The sequence below is a fragment of the Acinonyx jubatus genome, chromosome C2, assembly GCF_027475565.1.
Source record: "Acinonyx jubatus isolate Ajub_Pintada_27869175 chromosome C2, VMU_Ajub_asm_v1.0, whole genome shotgun sequence".
NCBI lineage: Eukaryota > Metazoa > Chordata > Mammalia > Carnivora > Felidae > Acinonyx > Acinonyx jubatus.
This window is the reverse complement of record NC_069384.1, coordinates 74063371-74083082: the sequence shown is the minus strand read 5'-3', so window position 1 is coordinate 74083082 and position 19712 is coordinate 74063371. Positions and strand designations below refer to the sequence as shown.

The 19712-nt window shown below is 36.9% G+C and overlaps 1 long non-coding RNA gene across 1 annotated transcript; it reads left to right on the top strand.

The window, feature by feature from the left end:
- The first annotated feature begins 1407 nt into the window (after window positions 1–1407).
- LOC128315214 (uncharacterized) lies at window positions 1408–19237 on the top strand. The gene is made up of 4 exons (XR_008297742.1): window positions 1408–4337; window positions 13814–13924; window positions 16972–17252; window positions 18156–19237. It is a non-coding gene; the product is annotated as an uncharacterized LOC128315214 (long non-coding RNA).
- The last annotated feature ends 475 nt before the right edge of the window (window positions 19238–19712 follow it).

Below are 19712 nucleotides of genomic sequence, written 5' to 3'. Positions count from 1 at the left end.
AGCAGAGGAGCAGAGCACAAAAGAGTCCCTTGAGATAATGCTACCAGCACAGGGACCAGGTTGTGACCCTAGGAGGAGTGAGCCAGGTGGGTTGGGGGGTTGCACCACTGACTGGACACTTTAAAAATGCACTGTCTTTTAATGAATTTATCAACAGCTTCTATTATTTCATCGTGCTTTGTCTAATCTCTGGTACAGGTGGATAACTGTTTACCAAATTAATTTCCTCTAGCAATTAATATTCCTGGGCAGAGTGTGGCCACATTTTTCAGACTGTTGCAGGTACATGTACCCATATGACTGAATCAATGGAACGTGAGCACAAGAAATTGGTCTTGTTTCTAGGCAAAGGCTTTTAAGAAACAGGAGTGTTTCCTCCATGTTATTTTCCCATTTTATGGCTAACTGGGATGGCACCCCCCAGGGTCATCCTGTAAACCATAACTTGCAGATGGCGAATGCATTGTCAGCATGGGTCCTTGTATGATTGTGTGGAAGACAGCTGATCTGCAGAACAGGAGCACCTACTCTGGACTATTATGTGAACCAGAAACAAACGTCCACTGTTTTAGAGCCGCTGTTTACATTAGGTCCATTTATTATCATGACCCTAACTGATGTAAGGGTAAATGAAAATTATTTTCTCCATTTATAAAGGGCAGAGAAACCACTTCCCTCTTTCTCTCTTTTCTTAGTATTTCCTTGGAGACATGATAATCTGAGTTTTTGCTCTAACCTTTGGAATAAAGATAAATCTCACTAGGGATTAAGCCCAGTCTCCAGATTTTATACTATAGAGATATTTCTAAGGTCAGGAGCCAAATAACCTCTACTTATGTAAAACTGTACCTTCAGAATTAGCTCAGAGGCCTCACACAAGATGAACAGAGACTGTCACAAGCATCAGCCCCCTTGTCTCTCAAGGAGATAAAATAAGTCTTAAGTTCTCTTTCTACCACTTTACTGTATAATTTGAGTTAAGTGTTGTCCATATTTGGTGGTCACTTTTCTCTACCATGTGTGCATATAAATCTATCCATGGTTCCTAGGTAATAAATTATGTTTTCCCCCTCTATTCTATATTGGTATAAAAGGGTCTGTTGTTGGCAGGTTGAATTATTTCTCTATCACTAACTAGAAATTGATTCTAGAAGTGGGACTTTGCCATAACAAAGGCCTAAAATATTTAGATTTGACTTAGTGGTCAAACATCTGCAGGGGAGGAAACAGCAGAGGCTAGAAAGACAAAAACACATGTTACACAACGATGAAACTTTGGTAATATTGTCGCCTTCAGTAACTTGGAAGCCAGAACAAGAGTCTTCTAAATCCGCAGGTTAGAAAAAGCCAGAATGTCTGCACATGCATTGTATGTGTTAGTGCATTTAGCAAGGTATCATAAAGAAGACATAAACATGCAAGGATTGGCTGGGTTGAAAGTACAAATAACAGTGATAGGAATCTAGAAGTTTGGGTCTGAAAAGCCCACTGCTTCTGGACTTTAAACAGCAAGAAATATGGGGGCATTTGGGTGGCCCAGTTGGTTAAGCATCTGACTCTTGATTTCAGCTGAGGTTGTGATCTCATGGTTTGTGAGATCGAGCCCCGCATTGGTCTCTGCATTGACAGTGCACAGAGTCTGTCTGGGATTCTCTCTCTCTCCATCTCTCTCTCTCTCACTATACCCCTCACCCCATTTGCACACTCTCTCTCTTAAAATAAATAAATAAAAAAAAAAACAGGAAGAAATAAAAAGGCTTTTAGTGAAGAAGTTCTATAAAAATTCTGGCTAATCAAATGAAGAATTTCAGTCCTGTAGCACAGATCATATTAAAGATGTTCCTTTCTTGCCAATGCCTATTGTTTTAGAATGCTATTCTAACTTGAACAAATTCAGCAACATTCTTAGGAAGTAAAGAAACACAGCCAGCTGGAAGGAAGAATTTTGGGTTTGGTCCTTAGCATATAGAATTGACAGGCAACAAACAGATCAAAAAGAAACTTATTGTTTGTGAGGAAAATGCTTTGCTAAAAAGAAATAACCCCAGGGGCACCTGGGCACCTGGCTGGCTCAGTCAGTTGAGCGTTTGACTCTTGATTTTGGCTCAGGTCATGATCTTATGGGTTCATGAGATCGAGCCCCACATCAGACTCCTTGCTGACAGCATGGAACCTGCTTGGGATTCTCTCTCTCCCTCTTTATCTGCCCCTCCCCTGTTCAGTTGCACACACACTCCCTCTCAAAATAAACAACTAAACATCACAAAAAAGAGAGAGAGAGAGAGAGAGAGAGAGAAATGATAAGCCTAGCTTTAAAAACTCTTTGGCTAGAACTCTTTGAGCCTCCAACTTTCCAGACAGCAAAGCCAGGGGCATGGAAAACAATATGTTAGGGAGTTCTTCCCAGAAAGCAGGTCCAAGGTTTATTAAGAATTTCCTCCACGAGAGAACAAGAGTTCTTTATAAGACCCATTCAATCAGTATCTCATCCTGGCCACAGACCACTGCCTCTGGAGTCAGCCATATTTCTTTATCCCAAAGAGGAACTTGTATTAGGATGTCCTGCCCAGGCCTTCCTGTCCAAGCCTATATGGTGGTAGGAATTCGTCACCCAACCACAAGGTGCCATATCCAGAATGGCTGGAGAGCACCACGTATCACTAAGGGATCCTGACCTTGGAGATGGTAAGATGGGACTTTGAATTGTCTCCCTTGGGAAGAAGGCAAGTGGAACTTTGAGGAACAGATGGGTCAAGAAAATTTTAGCAAGTTTTGCTCCATGTGTCCCATTCAATCCTACTTTTTTCCTTCTTCAAGTTTTCACCAAATACTTAGAATATTTTTCAAAACTTGCAGAGATGGCTTTGCTTTTATTTTTATTTTCTTCCCCAAACACAAGTACATTTTAAGGCAAGAACAAAAGTTTGGGATAAACTGAGATCAACACATCACATTTATTTGGGCAACTAAGCACAGCATAGGAAAGACACCACTAGTAAAGCACTCTTTTTAAGTGAGCATCATGCTTTAATTTCTTACAATTGGGATTTGACTCTGAGTCCTAATAGTAACTGATCTATTTTCCCCATTTTCTGCTTCCATGAAGGAATCCAGTTTACTCAGTATATACGTAGACTGTTATTTATTTTCAACTCCAGTGTATTTATGCAATGAGCTACAGAGCAAAAGAAAGCCACCGTGTCCTCGCGGAAAATGCATTCTGTTCTTCTTCCACTGTGGGGATGGGGCGATCCACAGTTGTGCTGGCTTAATCATGCCTGCACCTGGCAATCAATCACTCTTCTGGAGACTGCATCCCATCAGGCATCGGCACAAAGAGGACTCTTGCCAGGTAGAATCAGGGGCAGAAAATGCAATTCCAGTCTCTGACAGTGATTGAACATAGATATGCCAGGGCTTTGCTTGGTATCCCTGGACCCGAAACGTGCACAGAAAAGTTGCCAAATGCATGGCTCATACTTCCTTCCGAACAAGACTGCCATGCTATTTTAAAGTTCTTACTACACAATTTATCCACAGCTAATACATGGAAAACAAAACTAGAGTTATATGTTCTCTGGGGGAGGTATATTACAATACGAGTAGACTGCAAGTAGACAGTTCAGTGGCAAAGAATTGGGCCCTGAATGCCCCACCCAGTGCAAGAGTTTTCTAAGAGGAGAAAAATTTTCACAAATTTAAGCCTCTCCTCCTGTATGTACATCATCCCTCAACTGCCCACCTCATTTTGTCCCCTCCCCAAAAGAATTCATGGAAACCTTGGTCCAATCTAAATAGATCCTTCCTGGCTCACAAAATCACAGGATGTTGGCATAGGAAAGCTCCATGAGCAATTTTACTTCATCCTCTTGTAGGACTGGAAAACTAAGCACAAGAATGGTGAAACTATTTATCCAGGTTCAAACAGCTAGTAAGTATGGGATTCGGGATTAGAACCCCCACCTCACATCTCCTGGTCCAGGGCCTTTCTCTTGTTTACAAACACTTTTCCAGTCATATTCAGATTCCTGAATGTTGGTAGACATTTTATCAACTGAATCCATTAGGTATTAACTACAATTCTAAATTTTAACACTGCTGAAAAGACACGTAAGAGGCAACCTCAGTGCTCTGTTTGAAGAGAAGCAAAGAGTGCTCCTTAATTCTGTTATGAATTGCATCCTTTATACTTGCAGATCTTCCCCAAGCAAAGATTTGTTGGCTGATAATCTGGAATGAGAAGTATTGCCTTGTCAAAAAAAGAAATTTATCATGGAGAGAGGGATATAGTAATTACAGAGCTACACATAAATGACAGTTGTGTGAAGACTGTTAAGGTTGATAATTATTCACCTAGTTATTTCATTCTTCATTCATTTTATATGTATATACCTGTGATGTTTGCAAGATATTGTGCTAAGGTTTATAGGGAACACAAAAGCAAATAAGGCCATGTCTCCCCTCAATGAGCTAGCTTCGGGTCTGTTAAGAAGAATCAAGTAAAGGATATTAAAACATGGTTTTGATTCTGTAGGAGGAGAGAAAACTCTGATGTTTCTGTAGGAAAAGGTTAGCTGGCATGTTTTCCCTATGTATCCCTTTAAAAAATAGCTTTATATATTTTTACAGGAAACAATTTGATACATTTTCACATGTGTAGGCATCCATGAAAACATCACCATATTCAAGAGGAAGAACATATTCATAACTTCGTAAACTTGCTAATGCCTTTTTTAATCCCTCCCTCTTGTCACTCCTTGACCCCATTCCCCAAACCCAGGAAAACCTTGACTGCTTCCTGTCATAGCTATAGATTAAGGTGCATTTTCTATGATTTTATAGATAGATTCCATTTAAAATGGAATCATCAGATTATTTTTTTTCTTTGGCTATTGTCATTCAGCATAATTTTTTTTGAGATCCACCTATATTGTTGTGTGTATCAACTAAGTAATATCACTAAGTAATATTCTACTGAATATGTATATTTATATTATTATATGTAATATTATATAATTATTCAATGCAATGATTCTATATCTACATATCTGCATATCTATCTATATCTATATCTATATCTACCACAATTCGTTTATGCATTCATCTGTTGTTAGAAATTTGGGTAGTTTCCAGTTTGGGGCTATTAAAAATAAAACTGTGACCATTCATGTGTAAGTCTTTATTTATGTGGACATACGCTTTCATTTATATGAAGAAGTGGAATGACTGGGTCATAATGTAGGTGGATGTTTAATTGTTTAAGAAACTGCCAAACCGTTTTCCAGAATGTCTCTGCCATTTTGCATTTTCACCAGCAATGTATGAGAGTTCCAGTTGCTCCACATCCTTGTCAACACTTGGTATGGAGAGTCTTTTTAATTTCAGCTTTTCTAAAAGTACCCATTTATTATCCACTGATTTACAGAAAGGCTGATAGCTTCTTTGGGAAAAAACCTTGAACCCCATCTACCATTTGTGTTCAGAAATATATGCCTGACACTGCATAGTAGAGAAACAAGATGCACCATTGGGGGGAAAATAAACTTAACATAAAGGAAAAAAGAGTGTATCACAGGAAAGCAGGCTTAGCAACAGAGTCCAAAGAGACTGGCATTCCTGAGGACTATGTGTTGTTGTGAACAGAACTGATCTTATTCTAGTTTTGCTAACATTATACATATGCACAGGGGAAAGAGTTACTGCTTCCCTGAAGTCTGCAGTACCTGAGGCATGCAAGCCAACTTGTTAAGGGTCTCTCCTGTGCCCAAAAATCACAGAAAAGTGTCCTTTTCCCTTCCTAAAAGTGATAACAGGGATCTCTATGGCTGAGCTCTTCCCATTCCACCATCTTGGATACGGTAGTTTCCCAACTCTGCCAGGTCCCATGTGATGGCAGTGGTGTTGGTAGGAGCAGCGTTCCAACTCCAAGTGAAACCACTGAAGAACTATCGGGCTCAGGCTGGTTAAGGGGATGATTTCTAATCAAGACCTGATTATGGAAACATGACAACAGCCTTGAGGGCAATTGACTGTGATTTTCCTGTTGTGTTTCTAAAACAAAGGAGAGGGTCAGAGTCATTGACATTTGGTAGAATAAATGAGACTACCTTGATACTTACTGGATGTTGAGCCTAAGACACTCAAGTAACACACACAAGTAGCCGTAAAGCCAGGGAGAATTAAAAAGATCCATAAGAGATAGATAATGATAGCAGACACTTTGTGAGAACTTAATGATGTGTCAGGTAACATTCAAAGTGCTTTAAGTAGATGAACTCATTTGGTTTCATAACACAGGGCCTTTATATTATGGGTGGCAAAAGCCAAAAAAAGAAGACAAAGTGTCTTCACAGAAAATCTGTGTTGTTTTTCCAAAACTTTGGGGATGTACTAACACAGAGATGTATTCACTTTATCATGACTGTAATTGTGAATTGTTGTCAAGATTATCACCATTTTACTGGTGAAGAATTTGAGGCTGACCGGCTTAAGTGAATCGCCTAAGGTTATATAGCTAAGAAGTGGCAGAGCCAAGATTAGGATCAGGGCAGTCTGGCTCCAGAGCCCCTGCTCTTCAGCACTCTGCCATATTGATTCTAGAAAGAAATGTAAAATTCTCCTCTCACTTCAGAGAAACGTAACATTATTTTTTACAGAAGAATAAGAATGGCTTCATGCAAAGTACAGTATTCTAAATTATCTCTTTGAAGAATTATGAAAGTAGAGAATTGGAAGTTTGTAAGAATTAGAACAGGATGGAGAGCATTTCTGTCTGACATTTCAGTTGTGCCAATGATTTTGTATACATCTTGTTCACTCTGAATTTGAACATAATCAAAATGGAAGCAACCTGTACATACAAAGCTGGATTGACTTATTAAGGATCCATATGTATTTTATGAACTCTTATATAACACATAGTTGAGTTGTATCCTTCTCTCTTCTGGGCCATTTAGGCCAGCCATTTCTTTACTACAGCATGGTGGGAGAAAGCACATACTAGGGAATAGAACTTCCTGGGCGGGACCCCTTTCTGGCTCCCCTACTTTTTAGCTGAGAGGCCTTGGATATGCTGTTAATCTCGTATTAGAATTATGAGGAGCCTGAGAATTTACCTACTTGCAAGCTAACAAGTTAGTCTGGGACCATTTCTTGGATTCTAGTAGAACACATGAGACTCATGAGTCAGAGACAAAGGACTTCATTACTCTCAGCAATAGCAGTAGCCAGAGCCTCAGCTTTTGTGCCAGGTCCTGAGACCCAGTCCTTATGGGGTGATGCAAAGAGTATAAGAGATGCTTGCATGTGCTATGGGTTGTTACAGGAGAGCAAGCTTGAGTGTAGAAAACCCAAATGTTTTATAAGGGGCAATAAGCCTGCCTAGCCTTTGCCCTGAAAGGGGAGTTACCTATGTTAAACTGGGCGAAAACAAACCTGCCTTTGCACTTGAGGGATACACTATCCCTATTTTCCAAGCCTGTTTGCTATACAAACGTCCTTTAAAAGACAGCCTGGAAAAATGGCAGCCACTTCCTCTGTTCACAAGATGTACAGGAACATGAGAGACCCATGGAGAGTTGTCTCCCCATACATCTATGTGCACAATTTATTCCTCTGTAAAAGGGGATAATTACCAATCTCCACAGGGTTGCTGAAGAATGTAATCAGATTATATTTGAAAAGAACTTAGAAGGGTATCTGCCATATTTCAAGCACTCAGTCATTGTAGCTCTTGTTGCTATCCATTAGTATTATTCATTAGTATTCACTAGTATTATTAGTGTTATTCATTAGTATTCATTAGTATTATTTTCTCCTCATCCCTTCAAAAAAAAAAAAAAAAAGTTGGCACAATCTCATGTGATTGCAAGAAGTCCTGCAAAGGATTCCTGGGGCTTGTCTGTTATCCACCACTCTAAACTCTTGCTCCCATTCGATTTTCTATACCTTAAATGTTTCCTTCCATATTCTCCAGCCTCTGTGGCTTCCTTTGTTCCCAAAACATGACCTAGTCCCATCTCATTTGCTCCCCAAAGAACAACAAATGGAATATTCTCCCCATAACCAACTTCCATTGAAGGTTTGGCTAGAATAAATCCTGCCTAAATTTGACTATTGGTCATTGTCATTCTAAAATTCTTCAGCTGTGCCTTTCATCAGGGGATTAATTTCCTCCAGTACCAGCCCCACCCTATTCTACCACCACCAGTGGAAAACCCTTGCTTTTACTTTATTTTACTTTTATTTTTACTTTATTACTGCCTTTATTTTACTTTATTACTGCCTTTTTGTCCCAAGTCTAGCCTGGGGCCTCCTTTTGTAACTAAAGATCCATTAATGTGTTTTCCATATGAAAAAGTGATTTATTCCTCTCAGTTAAATTCTGCAATTTCCCTAGGACATAGAAGTGATTAAGGTCAAATTTAAAAAAAACAAACATTATTTTTCCTTCTAACTCAAAAAGAAGCCATTTAGAATTGCTGCAACATTTTAAAAACAATTCGGAGAGTTTGTTCAACATGTTTAGTCTCAGTCTTTCAAATAAAAATCCAGGGTTCCAAACATTTAATTGATTTGTTCAAGAAAAGTAGCAAATCATAATGAAACAACACCTGGATGATTCATAGTACATACATCACTTTAACTTTTAAAGTTAAAGGTACATAACTTCTAGTTCATATTTCTTTTTTCTCTTCCTTTCTTTAATTTTTTTTAACATTTATTTATTTTTGAGAGAGAGAGAGAGAGAGACAGAGCGCGAGTGGCAGAGGGTCAGAGAGAGAGGGAGACACAGAATCCGAAGCAGGCTCCAGGCTCTGTCAGCACAGAGCCCTACATGGGATACAAATTCACTAACCTCCTGATCACGACCTGAGCTGAAGTCAGCCGCTCAACCCACTGAGCCACTCAGGTGCCCCTCTAGCTTCATATTTCTAAATCTAAATAGGATAGAACAATGTCTTCTCTATTTCTTCTTACAATATAATTGAAAGTAAAAATATTACTATTTGGGAATCAAAGAAGTAAAAACTACTTTTTTTATGTAAGGTACTTCTTTGTTATTATTCTTCAGTTACAACTAACAGAATAATAGTGTCAATTATTACTCATTAGTACACTATTTTAGTTTAGTAAAATGCAACATCCATTACTCTTTAAAACGGAATGCTTTCCTTTTTAACCTTCCTATAAAAGATAACTGATATTTATTAAGTAGAGTCATTTATTTTGGCGTATTAAGGTTGGTTGAGTTTCTTCATGAAAATGTTCATACCACCTACTCTTTTGAGTATTTAATGAATAAATTTAATTTTTCCTACTGTTCAAAAGCAATCAAAACAAAACATTTTTTACATCACCATTTTAATGAGCTTTGCTTTAATGATTAGTTCAATGTGAAATTAGTCATACTTAACTGAGTTATGAAAATAGAAAATATTCAGATACCTAAGTTAGGGGTTCACTGGTATTCAGGTACAACAAGATCCTGTTTAAAAAAACTAATCTAATGGTAACTTTCAATTATTTGGGAATCAAAGTATTCATTATATTTGTTTGTTTTGGAAAATAAGGGGAAGGAAGGAGGGACTATTATCAGGTGACTAGAATAAAACAGTTTTAACCTTTATCCTTTGTCCTAAGAAATTTTAGGCCTTCTTTAACTAGTGGCATATATATATATATGTATATATATATATATATATATATATGTATATATATATATATATATATATATATACACATACATGGAATATATATATATGGAATATATCTATGGAATATATATAAGGAATATATCTATGGAATATATATAAGGAATATATATAGGGAATATATATATGGAATATATATAGGGAATATATATATGGAATATATATAGGGAACATATATATGGAATATATATAGGGAACATATATATATATGGAATATATATAGGGAATATATATATATATGGAATATATATAGGGAATATATATATATATGGAATATATATAGGGAACATATATATATGGAATATGTATATATGGAACATATATATAAGGAATATGTATATATGGAACATATATATAAGGAACATATATATAAGGAATATATATAAGGAATATATAGAATATATATAAGGAATATATATTATATATATGTATATATTATATATAATATATAAATATATAATATGTAAATAATTATATATCTATATAATTTATAATATAATTTATATTACATAATATAATATATATTAATATGTTATATATTAATATATATTATATATAACATATATATAAATTTATATATTTATTTATACAAATACTTATTATATACATTTATTTATATAAATAAATATATATATGTATATATAAAAGCCACTAGGTAAGGAAGGCCCAGAATATACATACACATACACATACACATACACATACACATACACATACAAATGCATATGTACTTTGATAATTTACGTAGACCAGGACTGGTCTCTTTGGTGCCATATTCCAAAGTGGACAATCCTAACTCACCTAAATTTCACATATCTAATAAGGGGCAAATTAATTGTTTACTTTTCTCCTTTTTTATCTTATTTTTTTTTTAATTCCAGTTGGTTAACATACAGTTTTATATTAGTTTCATTTGAACAATATGGTGATTGAACACTTCCATGCATTACCTGGGCTCATTCCAGCAGGTGCACTCCTTAATCCCCATCACCTATTTTCATTCATTTTTCTACCCATCTCCCCTCTGGTTACCATCAGTTTGTTCTCTGTAGTTAGTCTGTTTCTTGATTTCTCTCTCTCTCTTTTTCTTTCTCTTCCCTTTGCTTGTTCTGTTTATTAAATTTCACATGAGTGAAATCGTATAGTATTTTCCTCTCCCTGAATACTTGTTCACTTAGCATTACACTCTCAAGTTCCATCTATGTCGTTGAAAATGGCAAGATTTCACTCTTTTTTGCGGCTGAGTAATATTCCACTGTATATACACACCACATCTAATTTACCCATTCACCAGTCAATGGACACCTGGGCTCCTTCCATATCTTGGCTATTGTAAATAACACTGCTATAAACTTAGGGGTGCATGTATCCCTTTGAATTTGTGTTTTCGTGTTATTTGTGTAAATACCTAGTAGTGCGATTGCTAGAGCCTAGAGTAATTCTATTTTTAACTTTTTGAGGAAATTCCATACTGTTTTTCACAGTGGTTGTGTCAGTTTGCATTGCCATCAACAGTGCATGAGGGTTCCTTTTTCCTCCACATCTTCGCCAACACCTGTTGTTCTTTGTGTTGTTGATTTTAGCCATACTGATAGGTATGTGAGGTGGTATCTCATTGTAGTTTTGATTTGCATTTCCCTGATGATGAGTGATGAGCATCTTTTCATGTGTCTGTTGGCCATCTTTATGTCTTCTGCAGAGAAATGTCTATTCTTCTGTCCATTTTTAATTGGATGAGTTGTTTTTTTGGTGTGGAGTTGTATAAGTCTTTATATATTTTGGATACTAAGTCTTTATCAGATGTGTCATTGGCAAATACCTTCTCTCATTCTGCAGATTGTGTTTTAGCTTTGTTGATTGTTTCCTTCACTGTGCAGAAGTTTTTTATTTTGATGTAGTCCCAAATAGTTCATTTTTGCCTTTGTTTCCCTTGCCTCAGGAGATGTATCTAGAAAGAAGTTGCTATGGCCTATGTCAAAGAAATTACTTCTTGTGTTTTCTTTTGGATTTTTTATGGTTTTAGGTCTCACATTTAGGTCCTTGATCCATTTTGAAATTATTTTGGTGTAAGAAAGTGGTCCAGGTTCTTTCTTTTCCATGTAGCCATCAAATTTTCCCTACATCATTGGTTAAAGAGATTGCCTTTTTCCATTGGATACATTTCCCTGCTTTCTTGAAGATTAATTGACTGTATTGTTGTGGGTTTATTTCTGAGTTTTCTGTTCTGTTCCATTGATATATGTGTTTTTTGTTTTTTGTTTTTGTTTTTGTTTTTGTTTTTTTTGCCAGTATCAACTTCTTTTGATTACTACAGCTTTGTAATATAACCTAAAGTCTGGAATTATGATGCCTCCAACTTCACTTTTCTTTTTCAAGATTGCTTTGGCTATTTGGGGTCTTTGTGATTCCATACAAACTTTAGAATTGTTTGTTCTAGTTCTGTGAAAAAATGATGTTGGCATTTTGATAGGGATTGCATTAAATGTGTAGATTGCTTTGGGTAGTATACACATTTTAACAATATCTGTTCTTCTAATCCATAAGCATTAAATGTCTTTCCATTTCTTTGTGCCATGTTCAATTTATTTCATCAGTGTTTTATAGTTTTTAGAGTATAGATCTTTTATCTCTTTGGTTAGGTTTATTCCCACGTATCTTATTTTGGGCACGTTGTAAATGGGATTGTTTTCTTAATTTCTCTTTCTGCTGCTTCATTATCAGTGTATAAACATGCAACATATTTCTATACATTGATTTTGCATCCCATGACTTTAGTGAATTTGTTGATCATCTCTAGCAGTTTTTTGGTGGAGTCTTTTGGGTTTTCCATATATAGTATCAAGTCATCTGTAAATAGTAAAGTTTTTCTTCTTCCTTACTGATTTTGATGTCTTTTATTTCTTTCTGTTGTCTGATTGCTGTGGCTAGAACTTCCAGTGCTATGTTGAATAAAAGTGGTGAGAATGCACATCTTGTTGCACTTGTTGAGAGGAACATCTTGTTCCTTACCTTAGGGGAAAAGCTCTCAGTTTTTCCCCATTAATGATGATGTGAGCTGTGGGTTTTTCATATATGGCCTTTATTATATTCAGGTATGTTCCCTCTAAATCTACTTTGTTGAGGGTTTTTATCGTGAATGGATGTTGTACTTTATCAAATGCTTTTTCTGCATGTATTGAAATGATCATATGGTTCTTATCCTTTCTCTTATTGATGTGATGTATCGCATTGATTGTTTGCAAATATTGAACCACTCTTGCAGCCCAGGTATAAATCCCGTGAGATCATGATAAATGATTTTTTTAATGTATCGTTGGATCCAGTTTGCTAGTATTTTGTTGAAGATTTTTGCATCTATGCTTATCAAGGATGTTGGCCTATAGATCTCTCTTTTAGTGGTCTTTATCTGGTCTTTATGCTGGCCTCATAGAATAAATTTGGAAGTTTTCTTTACTTTTCTATTTTTCTTTTTTTTTTTTTTGGAATAGCTGGAGAAGAATAGATATTAACTCTTCTTTAAATGTCTGGTAGAATTTGCCTGTGAATCCATCTGGCCCTGGAATTTTGTTTGTTGGGAGATTTTTTTTTTAATGTTGTTTCAGTTCCTTTGCTGGTTATCAGTCTCTTCAAATTTTCTATTTCTTCCTGTTTCAGTTTTGGTTGTTTATATGTCTCTAGGAATTTATCCATTTCTTCTGGGTGTCCAATTTGTTGGCATATAGTTTTTCATAATATTCTCTTATACTTGTTTGTATTTCTGTAGTATTGGTTGTTTGTCCCCTCTCATTTGTGATTTTATTTATTTGAGTGCTTTTTTTTTTGATAAGTTTGGCTAAAGGTTTATCAATTTTATAGATTTTTTTCAAAAAGCCAGTTCCTAGTTTCATTGATTTCTTCTATTGTTTATTTAGTTTCTGTATCATTTATTTCTGCTCCAATCTTTATTATTTCCTTCCTTCTGCTGGCTTTAGGCTTCATTTGTTTTCTTTTTCTAGCTCCTTTTAGTGTAAGATTAGGTTTTTGAGGCTTTTTCTTGCTTTTTTGAGGTAAGACTGTATGGCTATAAACTTTCCTCTTATCTACTTTTCTCCTTTTAACAGGAAATTGGAAATCACTCCAAGGCCTAATAGATACACCTAACACAATCATCTGGGAATAAAAGGAACAGAAAGGGGGATATTTGCAGCTATTACACTTGACAGCTATAAGGGGTAAGAACACATGTGAGCTCCTTAGTAAAGTTATTATAACTTTTGGTAATTAATCACAGGCCTCTGTAGTATTCCACAGTGATGTTATTTAACCGTATTTAACTACTTCTTTAAAGAATTTAGGAAGCTTTCAGTTTACACACACACACACACACAGAAAGTTAACATAAGCACTCACATGGATGAATATGCAAACACAAATACCATGGAGCAGCTAAAAATTAATTCAGATTAAAATACCAGAAAGTACTAGATATAAGAAGGCAAAGATGAGGCATCAAGAACATGAGTGGTGGTGGAGGTGACAATGATGATGTACTGATAGGGATGATGGTTGTTACTGTTTAGTTGCTTACCACAGTTGGTCATGATACTCAGAAGTTTACCTCAAAGGGGCTTACTACATTTGAACATTACATTTATTAAGCTCTCAGATTCTTGTATCCAAGTCAAAGGAAGGAAATGAAATAGGCCAAAGGTGAATAGAATTTAGAAATTTAAAAACAATTGGAATTTGTGGCAAGAAGCAATCTGCCTAAATGTGATTCAAATACCACAGACTCTCACCTTTGTTACTGAATTTTCATAGATATTCTTGAATAGATAGTTCTTCATTTCTTGTTTTTCCTTACAATCACTTACAGAAGATTTAGTTTTTTTGTTTTTTAATAATGTTTACAAATTTCACTGGGAAGTGTATCGCTATAGCTACTCATGTTGTCACACCAGAAGTCTACCTTCTCAGAGCACTTTTTAATGAATATACGGTTGATCCTTAAACAATTAGGGGGTAGGGCCACCAACCTCCCATGCATATAACTTTTGACGGCCTCAGAATTTAACTACTAATAGCCTCACTGTTGACTAGAAGTTGACTGATAACATAAGCAGTCAATTAATGCATATTTTGTATGTTATATGTATTAGATACTATATTCTTACAATAAAGTAAACCAGAGAAAAGAAAATGTTGTAAGAAAATCATAAAGAAGACAAAATACATTTATAGTACTATATTTATAAAAAAAACTCCATATATATGTGTACCCAAGCAGTTCAAAGGTCAACTATATTTTGCAATGTTCTATAACATACAAAAGTTGAAAGTGTTTAAGAAATATACTGGGGTTTTAGAAATGTATTGATTTATTCCAAGCCCAGACAAATTCCAGTTGGACATTTTGGTTTCAGTAATCAATCTACACAATCAGGCTCGGCAAGGGTGATTCAGGTAATTTATTACAATAACACAAATCTCCCACCATGTGCCTATCTTGGAGAGCAATAAAGACGAAAAAAAAAGGTTGCTTCCCTTTCTTTTTGTTCAATTCAAATCCAAATGCTCTTGGCTAGTTTATTTTAATTAAAGCTAGAAAAAAACTCTGAAATCTCCAGATTTCATTTTAATCAATAAACTCAACATTTTTTCTACTTAAAATTTATTTTTCTGAGTTTTATTAAAAATAAAACAAAGTGAATGTAATTAATGACACAACTTTCTGTAGTTGGGACACTAATCTAGAGTGACATGTCTGTGAAACAGAGATGAAACCAAAAAAAAATTCAAGTAATCTTTATGTCAGTTAGGATTAGTTTTGGCTGCTTATGAGAGGAAACCAAAATAATATCTACTTAAACACTTGGGATTTTTTTTTTTTTTCTAATGCAAAAGAAGGTGGGGGAGGTTGTCCAGTGTTGACATGAATGCTCCAAAAATAATTAGGATCTCAGATACCTTCTCTCTCTCTGCATATGGCTCTCATCCTCAAAGCCATTGGTGATCCAATCCAACTACTGGAGCTCCAACCTTGTCCAAAACACACATAAAAGAAAGAAAAAAAGCAAAATGAAAGAAAGGTGCACCTCCCAGTGGTGTGAACTCCCTTTTCTGGAAATACCACAAAATTATAATAGGGTAATGCTTCCATTATCATCATATTGCTCAAAACATAGTTACATAGCTACACATAGCATCAGGGGATGCTGGGAAATGTAAGTTTCAGATGGACATGTTTCCAGTTCAAATAAAGGTGGGATTCTTTTACTGAGAAAGAAGTAAAGATTTTTGGATAGGCAATTAACCACTGTATGGCAATCTGAAAAATAGATAATCATCCATACAGAATAAATGTACAGCTGAGGTTTCTTTTACCCAAATAACCCTGTCAATAAACCTCTGGGAATTTTAGCTGCTGGTAGACCTCACACAGGCCAGGGCCCAACTGAGAGTTAAGCAAGCACTCAGGCTGTCGAGTCAGGCAGAGTTGGGTTCGCATTCTCTGTCTATGCTCAGTAGATGTGGGAGTTAATTTTCCTCAACTGTAAAATAGGGCTATCAAGGGAACTTGCCTCAAAGGACTGTTGTGGGTGAAGAGAATGTAGGACAATCCCTGAGGACTGTGCCTAGTATAGGGTGAGCCCTCTAGGTATGTTAGCCACTGTTATTCTCTACTACAGCTTTCTTTGTCATTTAACCCATGTGGCTTTTAATGACTTGAGTCAAAATAGATGTCTAGTCCTAATCTAAGCAGAATAAGACTATGTGTCCTATTCTATGTCTGACATAGAGCCATTGCATTGCTCAAGGGATATAAACAGAAGTGTCCATGCAGGTTAGTTACTCACCTCTCTGAGAGGTGCACAGACATTTCTAGAACGTGGTTTCTATTTGGCCTATAGTCAATGCTCAGTAATCCTCATGTGGATAAACAGAGTCCAGACATGTGGTCTCACTTATAAATGGTACCAATGGTAGCAACTGGTCAATACACTTTGGGGACTAGCTTCTAAATGTCCCCGGTTACTGGCGGTAGAGGTTGGTCTTTCATCTGGAAAACAGACTATGTCTAAAGCATTGCATTTAATTTGATCTTCCTGAAGAGATTCCTCTACTTTAGACATTGTATTTAATTTTAATTTCCAGAAGAAAACACAGTTGTAGAAAACCTGAGACAGCCAGGATTAAGGAATAAATAATGCTGTATTACTACCCTCTATCCTCCCCGGTGAATTTTCTATTTTGGAAAGTGATTTCAAATTCTTTACAGCCTCTGAGCTTCATAAGAATCCAGAAAGTTCGGCAGGGCTGGGGAAAGGATCATTTTCCTTGTTTTGCACACGAGGAAACACTCAGCTCTAAGTGGCCTACATTAAATCATATGGATTTCAAGCTGCAGAGCCAAGACCAGAATTCAGGCCTTCTGACTGCAAGCCAGTGCCTTTTCAGCTCTGCCAGAAAGCAAATCAGCGGGGAGGCTGCTGAACAGCTTCTGAGTTGTCAGAAAGCAGAGTTTGCAAGTGGCTTCTGAAGCAGTACAGGTGACAGCAGGTGAGACGGGGCAGCTGTTTTTATCAGATTATAATTTTGTGTTAGAAGCAGCCATAGAACATCCTTCATTTGCCCTCTAGGAGTTAGCGAGGTACACCTTCCTTTCATTCCTATCTGAGGTCTTACAGGGACATGGTAACAGAGCAGTGTGAATTGGCACTTGTGATTAGCAAAATGACTCCCAGGTGCGAAGTGCCAAGTGCTCATAGGGAGACAGAGAATAAAGCAACGGCGAGCTTGTTCCCTTTTTCATTCCTGCAACAATGAATCCCATATGATTAAATATAACCACCCGATACCTGCAATCCTGAGTCAGCCATTAGGGACAGGAATGTGAATAATAGGCCACAAAAGTATCAACCGTTTCGATACTGAGGAGGCGACAGAAGAGAGAGAAGCACTATGACAAGCATTGTTCTAGAAAGTTACCGATAAAGTGGAATGAAAAGAGAGGGAAATGCTGTTCATTTTCAGAATGGTAATATTCGAACTGGGCCTTGAAATATGAGGAGCTTTTTCCATTGAAACAGGAGGCAAAAGGGCATAATGGACATGGAGACAAGATGACATCTGTCATGGTCAGGGAATTTTAAGTAGTTCAAAGGAGCCTAGAACATATGGTGTAGGGCTGGAGGTGGCAGGGGAGGAGACGGGGGAAGAGAGCTGGAAATGGGAGGTGAAGTCTGAAAGCTGTAATGGGATCTAATAGCAAGGCCAAAGTGAAGGGCTGGGGAATTTACACTTTATCTCACAGGTGGTAGAGAAGTGTTTAATCAGGGGAGGGACGTGATCATATCTGCGTTAGAAACAATTCTAAAAAATGGATGCTTCTTCGGTAGCAAAGCTCTTTTTGTATTTCCTTTCCCTTAAATTTGCTTCTACTTGTTTATGTATTTTTTTCAGTAGTTTCCAGGCACCCTGGAGATACCAGTGCTCTTTCAAACCAGTCAGTGAGTTATCTACAATGGTTAACCTGGATATTCATGACAGACCATTAAATATCAGTGCAAAGAGCACTGGGCCATGCACTACGCAGTCACTCAAGTGCACATGGAGGGAACTGCTTTGCAGCTGCCATGCCACAAGCCAGAGCACTCTCAGGTATGTCCATGTCCCTGGGCCCTCATGGGCCAATTTACTGCAAATAACCTCACTGTGCTTTATATGCAAAATCCTAGGCTCTGGCCTCCAAACTGACAGTATTAGCTGGGTAAGACAGATATTGAGAATCAGTAGCAGAAGGATCCTTAAGACTTCTTATAGCAATAAGCTGCAGAGAATCCCTACTCAAAGTTTAACATTAAGAAGCTGTGCTTCAGATGGCCCTGAGAAGAGTAAAGGTTAGTTACTTGTTAGGAAGAGGAGGAGGTGGAGGAGAAAAGAAAAAAGGGCTGCTTTAAGCAGCCTAGGAGATAGAAGATACCTGTTCAACTGGTTCTATGGTCCAATTGAATCAATCAGTTTGAGCAGAGAAAGAAATAAGATCAGCTGAGTAAAAATCTTGGTTTCAATGATTTAGTGTCCTGGACTGAATGACTGATTTCTGGCTAAATTTTCCGGCCAGTTTAGTGATGAGTTGAGTTTTATGTACAGTCCAAACAAGACAGAAGTGGGCATCTGTGATCTGTTTTATGCAAGGCAATGTCTGATTTTTTTTTTATGTTTACTTATTTTTGAGAAACTGGGAGAGAGAGAAAGAGCACTCATATGTGAGTGGGAGAGGGGCAGAGAGAGAAGGAGACACAGAATTGGAAGCAGGCTCCAGGCTCTGAGCTGTTAGCACAGAACCTGATGCGGTGCTTGAACTCATGAGCTGTGAGATCATGACCTGAGCCGAAGTCGGACACTTAACTGACTGAGCCACCCAGGTGCCCCGTAAGGCAATGCCTTTTATATATTTTGAGATAAATCGCATTCTACAATGTCTTACTGACGGGGTTTCCTATCCTCTTTTACTTAGAAAGAAAATATCTACATTTTTTCTATGTCCTCAAATCGACATTGCCAAAGTTTTGTTTCCACAGTGTTCATTCAAGTGTCCACTCACTGACCACTTAATCTACTTTGGGCAACAACAACAATAACTAAATCTATATAGCATTTGCCAAGCATTACTCTAAGTATTTATTATTTACTAATTTGTTTAATCCTCCCATTAACCTAGAGGATAGGTTTTCATAGCAAATAGGAAAATTGGGGTACAGGGAGGTGAAGGAACCTGCCCCAGTCACAGTGCTATGCACGGCAGCGCTGCAGTATGAAGCCAGGCATCTGGTTCTTCCAACTTCTCACAGCACATCCTGGTCAAAGGTCCGTACATGACAAGCACTAGAAATTGGTGGAGAATCAATTATCTCAAGGGCAACGTGTTCACCTTTATTGTCCAATCTCTTTTGATTTTCTTTTTTTGATAACTCAACTGAAAGCCCTTTTTTAACAGATTGGAGAAAGTGCCAATTT